Here is a 15495-nt window from a genome sequence, read left to right as displayed (position 1 = left end):
TAAGTGAGCAATAAAAAACACACCAAAGGATTACAAAGGGATTCACTGGGATTTACCTTTGAGTAACCATGAGGAGGTCATGGGTTTTGGCAAATGAATCTTTTAGCACCTTCAAAATAACTTCTCACCAAACTCCAGTTCTAATCCTTCTTCTTCTTTTGCCCACCTGTCTTACTGAATCTGCCCAAGCCAACCATTCTACCAAATTTTACTGCTTTAAAACTCACTAAAGCAGGAAACTAGCTTGTTTTTATTTATTTCTTTATTTATTCATTAATTCATTCATTCATTTTATTTATTTATATCCCACCCTTCTCCCAAGACTGGGACTCAGGGCGGCTTACAACATTAAAAAAATAATACAGTTAAAAACATATAAAAATAGTACACTAAAATAGAATTAAATTACTACAATAATTAAAACAAATTATATAATAAAATATCAAGTACTTTAAAATATAAAAATGTTTAAAATACATTAAAACAATAGATCACTCCAAGCCATTCTTTAAAAGCTTTCTGTTTTGAAAGCCTGTCTGAAGAGGAAGATATTCAACTGTCGGCAGAAGGCCATCAAGGAAGGGGCCATTTTGATCTCCCTGGGCAGGGAGTTCCAAAGTCAGGGACATTTTAATAGGGAACCTTTTACATTGGTAGAAAAATCTGGTGCATTAATAGTTGAATGGTTAATTCTCCACATGACGGGCAGCGTCACGGCGCTCCTCTGGCACTGCATCCAGATGACACAGCACCAAAGGAGCGCAGAAAAGCCACAGGGCTGGTGGCTATGGTGTGCTTTTTGTGGCTCCTTTTTGCGCTGCGGAAAGGCCAGATCGGGGTCATGGCACGTAGTTGCTGTGGCTCCGATCTGGCACTGAAAGGGGCAGTTGCAGGCTGCCCTTTAGGGGAGGTCTGTTCTGCCCTTTAATCTAGGATGCTAAAGTTTGCAAAGAAAATAATCATGTTTTAAAAGATAGACATACCATATCGTAAAAGCAAGAGTTATTTATTTATTTATCGATATTCATATCTTGCCTTGCTAAAGGAAAGCTATACAGACTGCACCACCCACCACTTTTCTATTAGTCCATATGAATGCAGAAAGGCCCTGGGTAGGTATAGTCTCCATAATCTCCAGGGAAAGTTCAAAATGTTCCTATCTGAAACTGTGCAGAACCACAACTAGTCATTATATGCCGTGTCAGGCTAGATGATTTGATGTTAGGCCTGTTTAATAAACTGTGTAGAGGCAGCCATTGCAGTGGAGTTGATACAGCTTCTTCCTAATAGGGCTCCCTTTTTTTACCTATAGTGCTGCAAGAATGATTTTCTCCTAGCTTTTTCCCAACCCTCTAGCTCCCCTCTTCCCCACTTCTTAGAACTGAAATTATCAGTAGATTGTGCTACATCTGTTAACTGGGAAGTTGAGAAATCCCAATCTATTCCCAGCCAGCCTCTATAAAATAATAACAGTTTTCAAACAATGCTGCAAAACGTTTACTTCAGTTACTTGAGGCTTATATTCAGACCTAGCCATTGCCCCTATAATTTTTTAAAATATGAAATGGTTACAAATCTCCCTAGTTTATGTTAGAAATAGGAAGAATATGAGAAAATTAAACCTGAACCTGACAATTAAAACCAGAGCTAAACTCTGCCCATTGTTAATCTCCAGTAAACAATGATGTGCAATAAAATGCACGTATGGTTTAGCACAAGAACAGAAGCTTTATGGGTTCAGTCAGGCTAGAATGGGTATTGCCATCAGTAATATGTTTGTTTAGTCTACCTTGCTGCTAACATTACTAAAACTATAAAGAAAAATCTAGCTAATAAGTAGTTACCTGAGGAAAAATTGCAGTTGAGCACAACAGCATTGCTTGAAAGCTGTTATTATTTTATAGAGCTGGCTGAGAATAGATTGGGATTTCTCAACTTCTCAATACTTCTCAAAACTGAAAACAAGAAGTTATATGTTTTCCTGTTTTAGGAGGTCAAAAATTTGTAGTACATTAATTTGCAGCCTCTTGGTGTGTGTGTGTGTGTGTGTGTGTGTGTGTGTGTGTGTGTCTGATAGAAGGCTATAGATATAAATCCATTTGCATATGCATAAGGGGGAGGAGGGAAGTGGAATTTATGAGAGGCTGGTGAGGTTTAATTTGTGTCTGCTTGTATTTAACACTTAAAGTTTCTTACATTCAGTTTGCTCAAAAGCGTGATGAAGTGCTTCTTGCTTCTGCCTCAAATCAGAAATGCATGAAGTGCAGCTGCAGAGATAATACATTCTCCCCAAAGGCTTTGGCTGAGCAAATTAGGTGTCAATGGGGTGCCTGCGCAGGCAGTACTCTCTCTAATTAGTCTCTTGAGCCTGGTTGGTGGCGAGAATAAGATGATCTAATCAATTGGTCTGTGTCTGATGGTACGTGTAAAAATCCTACCAGGCAGAGCTGTCTCCCACAGGTCACTCACCTGCACAGCAGGATTGCTCATTTTCATTTTTCATCTCTTCCATCACATGATGCTGACAGTTGGTTTTAAGAAAATTGAATTAAAAAAAGAGAGAAAGAAATCTGGTTCATAGGGCATATGGGTCAGAACGAAAGTTGCATTATGGGTATTGGTGATCCATTTCATTAGCATGTCTAGCAAAGGACCTGCCTGAAGTTGTTCACCAAAGCCATTTGGGGTTGTAAATAATAGAATTTGTTTTGATAGTTTCACAAAAGATGACTTGAGTAATATGCAAGTCAGGAAAGAAACCATTGTCCAGTGCATTATAAGTAGTGTTTCTGTATAATGGAATTTAATTGGAAAGAGCGTGTTACATGGTGGGATATATGGCATCTTCTTTGTTAGCTCTTTCCTCAACGAAGGAAAGAAAGAATTAACATGTGATTGGAGGATCCAGCGGTGGTGATACACCAGCTGCATTATTGAGCCTTGGGTGTGTTCAGAATATTAAGACACTGTGGTAGCCCTGACCCACCCATTCTGTAGAATAAGTGTCCAAGTAAACTCCACTCAAGGAGTCATTGCATGTGCAAAAGGAAGCTAGTATTTCTTAATCTTTAAAAAAAAACATGCGGGACAAATATGCAGACAATAATGACCCTTTCCACGATCTTGCCATGCTTTGAACTAGGATTAATATTTAAAATCAAATGCTTTTCTTTACCCTCTCGTTTCCTCAGACCAGACAGAGCAGTATTTTATCATTATTATGGCTTCTTTCCTTAAGGTAAAATCAAAAATTGCTTTTTAAAAACAAAGCCTCTATATAGTGTGGGATTTCAGCGTGTTAAATACATTACTGTTTTAATTCTTAAGCCTTTCTGTTTTATCCTAAACATGCTTATTTTTGTGTGGGTGTAAAGATTTTCTGAAAAATCAAATACACACATGTATGCACTCCTCTGTATCTCCACATTAAAGGGCCATAAAAGGCATTGCATTTCTATTTTTAAAGTATTTTTGAAGATCTCTGAAAGCAAGCCTTCTTTTTCTCTTGGGAATTTAAAAGCAGCAAATACTCAATATTGTAGTGGTTGTTTGTACTTGGAAGATGTGACCAGCAGCCATAACACCATTTGCAAAGTTTCCCAGAGAATCTTTAATTTTGCCCAATCAGAAAAAAATGTTAACTATATGTTTTTTTAATATAATAGCTATTTCTCAAAATTAAGAAACAAAATCACAAACAAGTGGATTCAGAATGTTTAGAAAAGATACTTATTTGGGCCACAACTCCCAGAATCTTCCCTCCCCTGGCCAACATGGCCAATATGGAATTCTGGGAGTTTCTGTCGAAAAGGCTAACTTTTCCCTGCTCTAAGGTGAGAAATGCTCAGTAATGTTTACAGTTACTGTAGATCAGTGTTTCCCTCATGTAGGAGGGACCAGTATCATATTTGTGTTTTGTGCCTACAATTGTTTCGTTCTTTCCTGGAAATGTGCTAGGGACTCTTGTTGGCTGGCATTGGAACAACACTCATTGAACACCACCATTTTGAATAGCACAGCTGTAGATGTTATAACAATGAGGATGTGTCATTGGATAAAACCCTGGATTCTGTCTCTTAGAAACAATGCTATTTAACACCACTTTAAAAGCCATGACTCCATCCTATATAATCCTGGGATTTCTAGTTTTGAGAGACACCACCAGTCTTTGGCAGAGAAGGATAAAGACTTTGTAAAACTATATATCCCGGGATTCCATAGGATGGAGTTACAGCACTCAATGTGCGTGTTGGACTGCATTAGTTCTGCAGTGTAGATACACTCTTAGACTTTGGGATAGTCCATCTGCTGTCCCTGAGGCAGTTAGGGAATTTCTGGTTCTCTTACCAATGCAAAATAATGCAATAAATTAGTTACACCTGGAGAATAAAGTGATCAGTCTAACTATTTCTGCTGCCTCTCATCAGTACCAGCCAATTTTTAGACATAACATTAAGGAATAACTTGTATCAATTACACTTCAGCAAAATTATACCCCTACACACACATGTGAATACAATTGTCATCCCTCTTTCTAAACCTAAGCAAACATTTTGACAGGGGAGGAAACACACACATTCAAATACAGTTTTCATGCTTCTTCCTAAACCCAAGCAAAAATTTTGGCCAAGGGAGGAACGATGTTTATATTTACTCTTTTGGTTATTCTCCAAGCGTTGGGTTTGGTTGGTCAATCTTTTACAAATGGTCCTAACAGTTGCATTGTCTAGCCCACATTTTACTAGCTTTTTTGGCAAGGCTGTCATAGGGGGGCTTGTCAAAAGTCTTACCAAAATGAAGATATACTACATCTACTAAGCTTGTGACTGTCAAAAAAAGAGATAAGATTAGTTTGGCATGATTTGTTGTTGAGAAACTCATTTTGACTTTTAGTGATCACAGCATTCCTTTCTAAGTGCTTACAGACTGTCTGTTTCATTGCTATTGGGATTTGATAATTTTCCTTGCTGTTTACTAGGGCTGCGAAATGCAAGAATGTAGAAAATATTGAGGAAAAGGTATTTGAAAAAATAAACAAAAGCATGTAAAGATTATGCTGGGCAGAACAGATATACATGAAAACATAAATTACTAAGTGCAACATTTCTTTGAGAATGTTCAAATGATACACACAACCACCTCTGTTTCACTGCAAATTGCAGAATCACCAATTTTGAACGTCTGATGTGACCCCAAATTGCTAGAAAATGGGGTCTACCTCTCAGTTTAGAGACAACTTCTACTGTGCTGTTCAGATGATACAGATGGAGAAATACATGGAATGGGACTTGCAGGTTGGAAAAGGCCTTGCTAAACTGAAGCCTCCTCTTGATATGTTTTTTATGACTAAATATATGTTAAAGGTTTGCTTACTTTGGTTAGGTTGAACCGAAAGAATAAGAATTATGTTTTATTGCCATTCTGGAGCTTATCTGATACTAAGCCTTACTGTAACTTCTGTTGTTTCCTTATAGGAATTAAGATCACCAGACTAGAGGAGAGAAACACAACTTAATGAGAGAGCCAACACTATGAAGACCATGGCCCTGTTTCCTTTCTCAGTGGTGGATTTCAGTCACAAGAAAAATGATGCTGGCAAAATCTTGTTCCCTTTCCCCTCTTTGTTTATTTAAAACATTGCACGCATTTTGATACTTCGTGAGTTTGGAGACCTCTGTGAAGATTAGGCTTTTTGCTTTCTGATGTGGCATGTTCTTTTTTTCAGCCTTTTGTGTTTGTTTGTTTAGTTTTCCCATTACAGCATAATACCCTTGTGAAGCTTTTATGCTTAGTTTTACCAGCAGTGACTTAAATACATTAAGACAATACGTTTGGTGTTCGCACTTTGCCGGTAATGTTTATAGATAAAAGCCAGTCAGGGTATAAAACAACTTGTGTGTTCATTGAGAGGTTCCACACATTTCTGAGTTCATCAGAAGTATATTTTAAGTTAAAGCAAAGCTGGCAGATTATTTGAGACACAACTAGTATCTTACATCAAACAATGCCCATTTATAAATTTTAAGATATATCCTTTTCCATGGCAATAAGTGCACATTGGTTAGAAAGTCTCAGTTTGGGTACTCTGCCTATGTGATATGACTTGGCAGATTTCAAAACAGACATCTTGTTGTGAAATATATATAAATGCTGTTATTGAGTACTTCAAATATTCTAGACCCTTTTTAGAAAAGGGGTTCTTTGCTGTTTTGTGGTTCCAATTTTTTTTACTTTTTCATGTAGCTTAGTTCAACAAATATCTTCTAAGAAGGAAAATAGAGACCATGAAGGAGAAATGAGTTTACATTAGGAAAAGCACTATGGTGTAGAAACTTTAGTTGCTGAATGAGCCATTTTGAGAGAGAGAAACTAGTTTTGAACAGTCATCCAAATTCCAAATATTTGCTCTTCCAGACCAAAGCATCTTTCCAGTTATTTTTCTAACAAGTTTGGATATGATTGGAAAATGCCACTGAACCTTCACATAGACCTTTCCCCAAGAACTGATCAAATGTTTAAAGACAAATGCAACTGTGATTGAAGAAGAGGTGCCTATTCTCTTCAGGAGGTGGTAGACTATGGGAATCTTAACATGGTTAATAACACTTGAATTCTAGGAGATGAGAAATGGAGCAACTTCAAATAAATAAGTAAACAAACAAATGAGAAAGACATGTTTGTGTGGGATTTTTAGTCATTTTATTCAATACAGAGCTACTTTGCCTCCCTAGTATATCTGTGGCTTAAAAACACATCTGTCAACTCATTATTATTATTATTATTAGCATAATGGTAAATCCTATTACACTGGGATTTTATTTTGAGTACAAGATTCATAGTGGTTATTTCCATACTACCAAGGATGATTCTCCCAACTAAGTACTTCTAAAACTTTGCTGAAGGGTCTCAAATTAATTTTCTCTGTCTGTAGAAATAAATAATCACAACGTTCAGTTGATTATTTTGAGAATAACACAAATGCCTTAACTATGATTTAGTCTGAGTTTCATGCTCAACCTTTTTCTTTTCTATTCTTTTTTTGTAGTCTTCATCAAGTTAAGACAAACATTCAGTAGGACATTTTTCAGTATGAAGATTTCCTTTTATAAAAAAAAAAGCTCAGTGCTTGCAAAATCTTGGGAATCTTTAAGAATGTAACAAAACTTTCAATTCAGAAAATTAGGGTAGATGCTGTAATTCTCTTACTTTAGCAGTTTAAGGAGTGAGGGAGGCAACTACACTCCTCACTGAAGCACCTGATGGCTTTATGTAAAATCACTGAAGTGTTCCCTTCCCTCAGCTAAATGCCTAGCACCTTAGCATCCACAATAAATAAAAGTTCAGGATAACTTCATAGATTTTGTGAGTTTATGTGTGTGTACTTTCAACATTCTTTTTAAAAAATAAGCCATTGCCACCATTGGCTGTGCAGCCAATAATGCTATGCTTAACACCTCTTAAGGCCTGACAGTCAATTTTTGCTCTAAACATATCATTGCAACTTCTTGTCTTTATCCAGAAGTCTTGGGTTAGGTAGAGGGGAAAGGAGTGGATGGGCAGGAAATCCTATTGTCATCTTTCCACATACCAGCCAAATAGTTATGACTGTTATTTCCATTACAGGCCTCTTCATTTAGAAATCATCAGCATCCCTTGCTCCCCTCCTTCTATTGCTTCTGGGGCCACTATAAATCACTTTTCATTACTACAATTCTATATTATGCAAAGCGATTGGCATTGCAAAGGAAGCTTCCTGTAGTGAGCAAAACAAAAGCAATAGAAAAGTAGAGTTCATCAGATGACAAGGGTTTATGGAATGATTTCCCATGGAGGATGGATTACATGCATAAAATAGTGCATGAGAATTTAACATTTACACCTTTTCAAAGAAAGATATGTGACCAGAATGCCACACTTTCTCCACATTTCTCCTGTAGAACTGATGTGGATTTAAATTCTAGTGTCATACTCTATTTTATCCCTTCTTAGAAATTATTCCAAAAGCATAGGTGAGAAGAAGAATGTTGCTTTGATACAGTTCCTATATTTGAAGGTTTCTGGATGTTTTGGGAGGTTTTATTTTAAGGTGCTGATACTCCAGAAGAATCCTTTGTAGTGTTGTTTTTTTTAAATCATTGTGTGGGAGCCAATTTTAATATCCAAACCTACACACTCTTTAACTTGGAGTATCTACCAACAGCCTAGCTCTTTCTGAATGCCTGCTGAATCCCAAAGAACAATAAATTTGGAGGGTTGCCCAGTTCCCTACACAACTATGTAACATTTAACTCCTCTGATAATTCCCTTAAGGGTCACTCACACAAAACTATGAATTCCCTGAACTCTGTTCTGGAATTGCAAGGATAGCTGTGCACACAGTATAACAAGAGATTTTTATTTTGCAACCATCTCCATCATCAGCTATGTGAGGTCTCTTTGCAACTGAACCTTGCTTATTTGACTGCAGCAGAAGGTGGGAATGTTGAACTTTGAACTCTACAAAGATTTGTTTTAAGTAGCTATATTTGCCATTTCGTCTTTCTCTTTTCCCCAAGTTATGTAATGCCTGAAGCTTTTCTGACTTTTTCAGGTCTTGGTTGAATCCTGTTCTTATTCTGGATATTTGAAATGAAACAATTCATATTCACGATTTTCCATGTATATATATATATATATCAATAACAGTGGCTTGATTCATGTATTATTGCAGTAATATGGCTGCTGCTTTCTCATGTCTGGATGTCATGCCATTCCAGTAATAATTAATCACCTGAAATCTTACTGGACCCACATTGGTAGGCATAAATATTATCTATGTGATATCACATGATTCTGTTGTTCATAGCAGCCAAAAAGCACACAGTTGGAACTTGGTGGGAAAATGAACAACTATGCTGCCTTGATAATGCATGGATTGAGTCTATGTGATTGGTAGTAAATGTGATAACAGTTTTCTGTCCCATATAGTTTCTTTAAATGTGCTGCTTATTTTACTGGCTTACTTGCGAGGAGAGAAGAGACAATTCTGAAGCTGTAAAAGGAGAAAATCTTGCCTTCCAGATGTTGGGTGCTCACTCCATACTTTTATGGAGTCCAGCATCTGGAGGGCCATTGGTTCTCCACCCCTGCTGTAAAGAGAGAGAGGAATTGTCAGAACCTAAAACGGATAACCCATAAGAGGAATGAAGAGACAGTAATAGGTTTAAAGGCAGTTGCTGTAACCTAAGGGAACATGATCGATCAGAAGATGGTAGAAGTTTGCTTCATTCACTTGAGCAAATCTTCTAAACATGCAAAACGTGTGGATCTTGTAATAGCATTGACATTTTTTGACGACAGTATCCCCGAGATCATTTTAAGACTAGAGTGGTTAAATAGCACATGAAATGCACATGAAATAGCACACAGTGGCTAGAGAGACTTGGCAACCAGTCTTCCTTTTGAAGCATGGAAGAGATTTGCACAAACATTTCCTATTCATTCTGGTTTAACTAAGGACACAGCTCAGCCATCTCAGAAGTGAAGGCAATAGGTTTGAGTGTGATTTTTTAATGCGCACATACAATTGAACATGCAGAGGCTGTGGCGTTTGTGTCCCATATAAGCCAATAATATTACTGATTTTATAACCTAATATGATAACTGGCATTTAGACTGTACAGATTGGCACAGACTACGGATACCATATAAATAGAATTATGCTCCATTCTTGACCATAACCATAGCCTTCTCACTTGACATAAAGATGTGAAGGTAATTATATATGTTGTTGCCTTGCAATATTCTGAAAAGCAAAAACTGAAAAGATGCACTAAGAATTCTGAAATCCTGCTCCTCAAAAAGCTGCACTTCTGCAGTGCTACATACAAAACCATCCCTTCCTGGGGTTCTTTATATGAGGCACAAAAGGTGCTCTTTTTAACAGGGGTTTGGTACTCAAACAATGTTAATATTAAATATGTATACATACATATAGGCACATACTTTAGAATGACAGCTTAGTAAGCAGTATGGTTAAATAAATGTTACATTGTTTGTTTTCAACATGTAATTTGTCCGTATTATGAAAGATGTAATGGTTTGTCGGGTGTTAACTGTTTTCATGTAATATGATATTTAATAAAGTGTAACAGGATTTCTATGCCGATTGGTGTTTTTAGATGCATTTGTCATATTATTTTAAAAAATTAAATTCAAAATTTTAAAATTCAGGATTTTAAACAAAAGAGCCTGTAATAAGGGATATAAGTATTACGCTTAAATATTGCATTCCTTACATTAACTTTATTGAAAAAATTAGTTGAAATGCACACATTTCTGTCTAATACTGCATTCCATTCTTTCTTTCTGGATTTGAACTGGCACCATCTTAAATTGACAGGGCATGACTGTGAGAACTTGTCTATTCAAACCTCTAGAGAGAGCTACATTATTTTCAGAGCGGTAGGGAAAACAGTCCAATTCAGAGTCTGTGTCCAAAGCACACTTATTTATGAGATTAATCACAGTGCTATCAAGGAGTCTGGAGAAACAGAAACAACAACATTCTTGACAACACTTGCAAGTTGGGCAAATGGATAGTGTTTCAAGTTGCTTCCTTGCTATTATTCCTTTCCCAGTCCCCTAGTCAGGCTGGCTGCTACCACCAAGGAAGGTTTTGCTGTAATAGCTTTGCTGCTCCCCAGAGTAAAGTAAAACCAGAGGGAAGGTGTTTGAGCAACCTTGTGCCACTAGGTTAATGCACAGCTTTTCAGAATAATGGCCATCATTGTAAATCTGAGCAGTGCGAACCCTACAGCAGCAAAACAGCCTGCTGCTACCAGTGGGGGGTGGTGTTATGGGCATTAGCTTTGAGAAGCTTATACTGCACAAGAGAGAGGAGGATAAAGGATACAAATCAGGAAACAACTGACAAGACTTTTTTTATTTTTTTTTAAAAAAAAATCCTGGGCCTAGTATTTACTGTTCATTCCCCTTGTGAGTAGTGTTAGATATTGTCTGCAGTGAGTCATGCTGAGAGAATCAAGCACAATAGCTAAGAGCACACTAACAGTCCCACAATCATTCTTCCCAGAGGTGGTTGCTGAGCAAGTAGAGCATGCAATTCCTAAGCACTGATCCATTTCCAGAGGGAGAAGTGGTTGTGGCATACAGTATTAGGTTTTCCACAGATGAGCATCATATGTTCATTTGGGAAGGACTGTCATTTACTTCTCTTCATCAGCCAGTATTAAGGGCCATGAAACTTTGTGATGAAAAGAGAAACCTTTTCTCACACTCTCAAGGCTTATTCCTTGTCTGGGACTTTATTGCACTCATGTTCATACTAGCACATTAAAATTAACAGTTAGGGTTTCCCCATTTTTAATCATGTCAGATTGATAGGTGTTAAACAGAAGAAAACACAGAATAGTAGTGGATGGTCTCAATCCTTGCTTTCAGACTCTAAAGAGAGTTGACTGGTGATCAGCATCCAATTCCATAGTGTTTCAGGACATGAACTTGAAACCATATTTGGGTAAGCTTTACAGTCACCCATTTGTATGAGGCATAGAGACCATGAAGAAGAAAGACTTGGGGTTTTTCAAGTGGCCATCCAACAGGTCAATAAAGTGGCTCTTATTCAATCCAATCTCTTGTGTTTGATCACTTTATTCCCATTGTGGCTCAGCAAATGTCTTCACTCAAAACCAGCACTGATGGCATCTTGTAGGTAACAAAGACCTCAATCCCATGCGTGGTTAAGTATTCAAAATACATTTAATAAATGGACCATATGCTGTTGGTGGCTTATGTTGGGGCAACACCCAGTTATCCCAGTGTAAGCAATTTTAAAGCATTGCACAAAGAGGTTATCAATAACCTTTTTTCTCAACATCTTTGCCCCAGGCACACAAGGAGGCTCCCAGGTGTAGGTCAGTCCCCTTGCAGTATCTGTCTGGACTTGCACAGCAAGGAAAGAAACTACAGGAGAAGTAGAGTAGCAGGGCCTTCAAAAATTTTAGAATACCTGCAGCACAGGCTTTTGGCTGTAGAATCTTTTGGGAGATATACATGTGGGATATATATGTGATATGAAAGTGTTTTTCAATGAAACATACATTTTTAGTGTAAAAATACATCAGTTTTTTCTCACACACACACACACACAAAGTGCTTCTGGAAACAACATTTCTTATACAATAAAATGTGGGTTTTGCTCAAAAAAGTGTTTTTGTCCAAAATGCACAAAACTCAACATTATACCAATGCAGAATATTTTCCTATAATACCTTGGGCTTTGTGAATACCAGGGCAGAACTGTGCAAAATTTTTGACTCTGTCTTATTTTTCCTAACCATGGCGCGTTACAGACTGCTGGATTGCGGTGGTCTGCTGCCACCGCTGCTTACACCATCCGGGAGCCGCAGCCTTTAAACGGTGCTGCTCCCGGACGCTGCCGAGAAGGAGCGTGGAAATCGCGCTCCTTCTGAGGCCCCGGAAGAAGCACCGCAAAGCACAAGGGGCGCATTTGCGGTGTCATTTCTGTGGCGACACGTGCGGATGCAACGCATCCAGCACGTAAAGATGGCGGCGCCCGTGTGTATAGGGCGCCACCATCTTTACGCCCTCGTCACGTGCTAGGGGTGAGGCCGGTGTGGACGCTAGGTCCTCGGCCAACCCCTAGCATGTGACGGGGGCGTATTAAAGGCCCGTCTATAACACGCCTAAGTTTCCAAGTGTTTGAAAAGGGTTTTTTTTTTAAAACCAGGAAACAAATAACATTGAATATTATTTCCATCTCTAATAGGGAACTGGTATAACAAAGTACCATAACTTCACAAGAGGAGAACTGATTAAAATAAAATTATTATACTGTGAGTGGAAACTACTCAATTTTCACAGAGAACTGTCTATATAAATAAATTTTCTTATTCAAACTGAGTTTCTGGATTGTATGTATTGGCTGATTAGAAACTCGTTTTACTACATTCTCAAAGTAGCCTTTGTACACCTTGTATCTTTTCCAGCTAATACGTATTTTGAGTTCTTTCCTCTCTTTTATTGTTTGGGTAATTGATACATTCTGTCTATAAGAAGTAACTTAGAGAATTATTTTGATGAGTATTGGGCTGGTTACAAATCAGTAAGATGAGATGTCTGTTACTCTGTTTAGTCTCAATTACTTCAGTTCTCTTGTCTTTTCTGGAAAGTCAACCCAAAGGAAGGGGTTCTGTATATTAATTGCTATTAATATTTAGAACTGCACTTCTGAATCTTGGAGCAAACCGTTTGGATCCGAAAGCAAATGAGCCTTTTATTGCCCCAAAGCAGCAATGTTTGGAATCAGTTTCTCCACAATCAAGCTTGTGTTTCCATGATAGGAATCATCTCACAAAAATCATAGCTATGCACATACTTCTTCAGAATCCAGACGGTCTTTTGCAACAGTGGCAAGTGAACAAGGTCTGCATTTTAACAGCACCAAAAGAGAGGACTGTTGATGCCCAGCTGGACATTTGGGAACTGCCTGCTGGCTTGCATTTCCTGCTGAGCCCCCTTGGGGAAACATAAGGGCATGGACGGGGGGGGGAAAGATTTGATGTCTGAGAGCGATGGAGAGAGAATAGAAATGATGGCAGTGGAGAAAGAAAGCAGGACGCTGGAGAAAGGGCAAGAGGATAGGAGGAAAACTTGTAAGAAACACACATTTTGTGACCAAGGAAACCAGGAAATGTTTTTAAAAATACAAAAACTATTTATAGTGGAGGTACTGGAGCTAAATGGATTTCACACTTTAGAATGTGTTAGGAATAGACTGGAACTGTGGCAATGGGATGGATGGATGGTAGATGGATGAAGAAATACACAGTCCCCATGTGCCCAAGTAGTGAAAAGTTCCAGGAGTTGTCAAATAATATGAATTCTGCAGGATCATATTAAAGACCTATCTATCCTACATCCTGTTTCCCACAGTGGTCTATGTCCTGTGTTTTGGAGAGTGTTTTCAACTCCAGTGATTTCCTTTGAAGACCCCTTTCTCACTGAAGTTGAAATGCATTTGATGTTTTAAAAATACTAAATAAGCGACCATCTCAGAGCACATGAAGCTTGTCTCCTCACTGTTTCCCACAGTGGTCAACTAGATTCCTACAGGAAGCCTGCAGGCTGGATATTCTGCTGGTATTCAGAAGCATGTGGCCCTGATTTTGGACAAGATATCCTTTCCAACTGGATAGCCTTGTCCTCCATGATTTTGTCCAATGCAATATTAAAGGCATCTAAGTTTGTGGCCATCATATTTTGTGGTAGCAACTTCAACAATATGTTTACTGTGAGAAGAAGTACTTTCTTTTGTTTGTCCTGAATCCCCTGCCATTCGGCTTAACAACCCCAGCTTCTAGGATTACCAAACCAAAACATAAAAACCTAACCTATACTCCTTTTCAATATAAAATGCAGAGTTGCATACACTTGTTCATGGCCCCCACCATTACTTTTTTCTTAAGCTGAAATGCTTCTATATTGACCACAGTTTTCTGTAGCTTTTATAGTTATATAACATATCCTCTGGCACATAGCTACCAAAACTGATGGAACAATCACAGTGTTCTAAGTGGGTTGCACTATAGATTTGTAGAAAAGTATTGCTAGTTTTCTTTTAAATCCTTTCTGAATTATTCTTAGCATTGAATTTTGTCTTTTCTAAAGCTGCAGCATACTGGGTCAATGTTGGCATTAAGTTATCCATCACCTTCCCTTTTCTGGAAGGTCATTGTCTTCTTGTATCCCATCAGTGTATATGTCAAATGAGTTGGTGGTTTTGCTCCCAAACCTCAGATGTCCACATTATACAACAGATCCCATTTTTACTGCAACTTTTCCCATTTGGGAGGAATTATTTTGGAACTCTTTACAATCATTTTCATTGTTTGTTGCTGTGGTCCTTCAAGCCATTTCCACTGGTCATTCTTACTCTAGGTCATTTATCAGGAAGCAACTGGTGTTGCTTTCATGCAACCAGTGCCTGCTGAAATTTATTCTTGTTGTTTAACCCATTATAATTCTGCAAGAGGACCTGCTTCCCCCTCCCTTACTCAGTAGCATTTTTTGAGAGATTTTATCAAGAGCTATTTAAAAGTCTAATGGATAAAGTACCTACTGGAACATGCTCACCTGTTGTTGTTGATGTTGTTGTTGTGTGCCTTCAAGTCATTCTGATTTATGGTGACCCTAACGCCCTATCACGGGGTTTTATGGGACTTGTGTGACTCCTTGCTCCAGGACACCTAGTGGGTTTCCATGGCCAAGCAGGGGATCGAACGCTAATCTCCAGAGTTGTAGTCCCTAACTCAAACCACTACACCCACTAGTTCCTCATTAACACTCTCAAAGGATTTTAGAAGCTTGGTAAAACTTTTTGTTGGTCTAATGTTTTCAAGCAACAAACAGCTCATTTTTCCAGCCTTTATTATCTGCTTGCAGTTTTTAGTATATGGAATTTTGTTCTTCTTT

The 15495-nt window shown here is 38.1% G+C and overlaps 1 protein-coding gene across 5 annotated transcripts in view; it reads left to right on the top strand.

Moving 5' to 3' along the window:
* Window positions 1–10128, top strand: part of CDK14 (cyclin dependent kinase 14) — a 286357-nt gene extending 276229 nt beyond the window's left edge. For all 5 annotated transcript variants that reach the window (XM_089533256.1, XM_089533258.1, XM_089533257.1 and 2 more), the window contains one exon: window positions 5475–10128. The gene's annotated coding sequence lies outside the window, so the exon portion shown is untranslated. The remainder of the gene's footprint in view (window positions 1–5474) is intronic.
* Window positions 10129–15495: the final 5367 nt, after the last annotated feature.

Source organism: Sceloporus occidentalis, unplaced genomic scaffold (assembly GCF_023333645.1).
Source record: "Sceloporus occidentalis isolate IW3139 unplaced genomic scaffold, rSceOcc1.0.p SCAF_7, whole genome shotgun sequence".
Taxonomy (NCBI): domain Eukaryota; kingdom Metazoa; phylum Chordata; class Lepidosauria; order Squamata; family Phrynosomatidae; genus Sceloporus; species Sceloporus occidentalis.
Note: the sequence above shows the minus strand (reverse complement) of the source record. Positions and strands in the feature narration are given on the sequence as shown.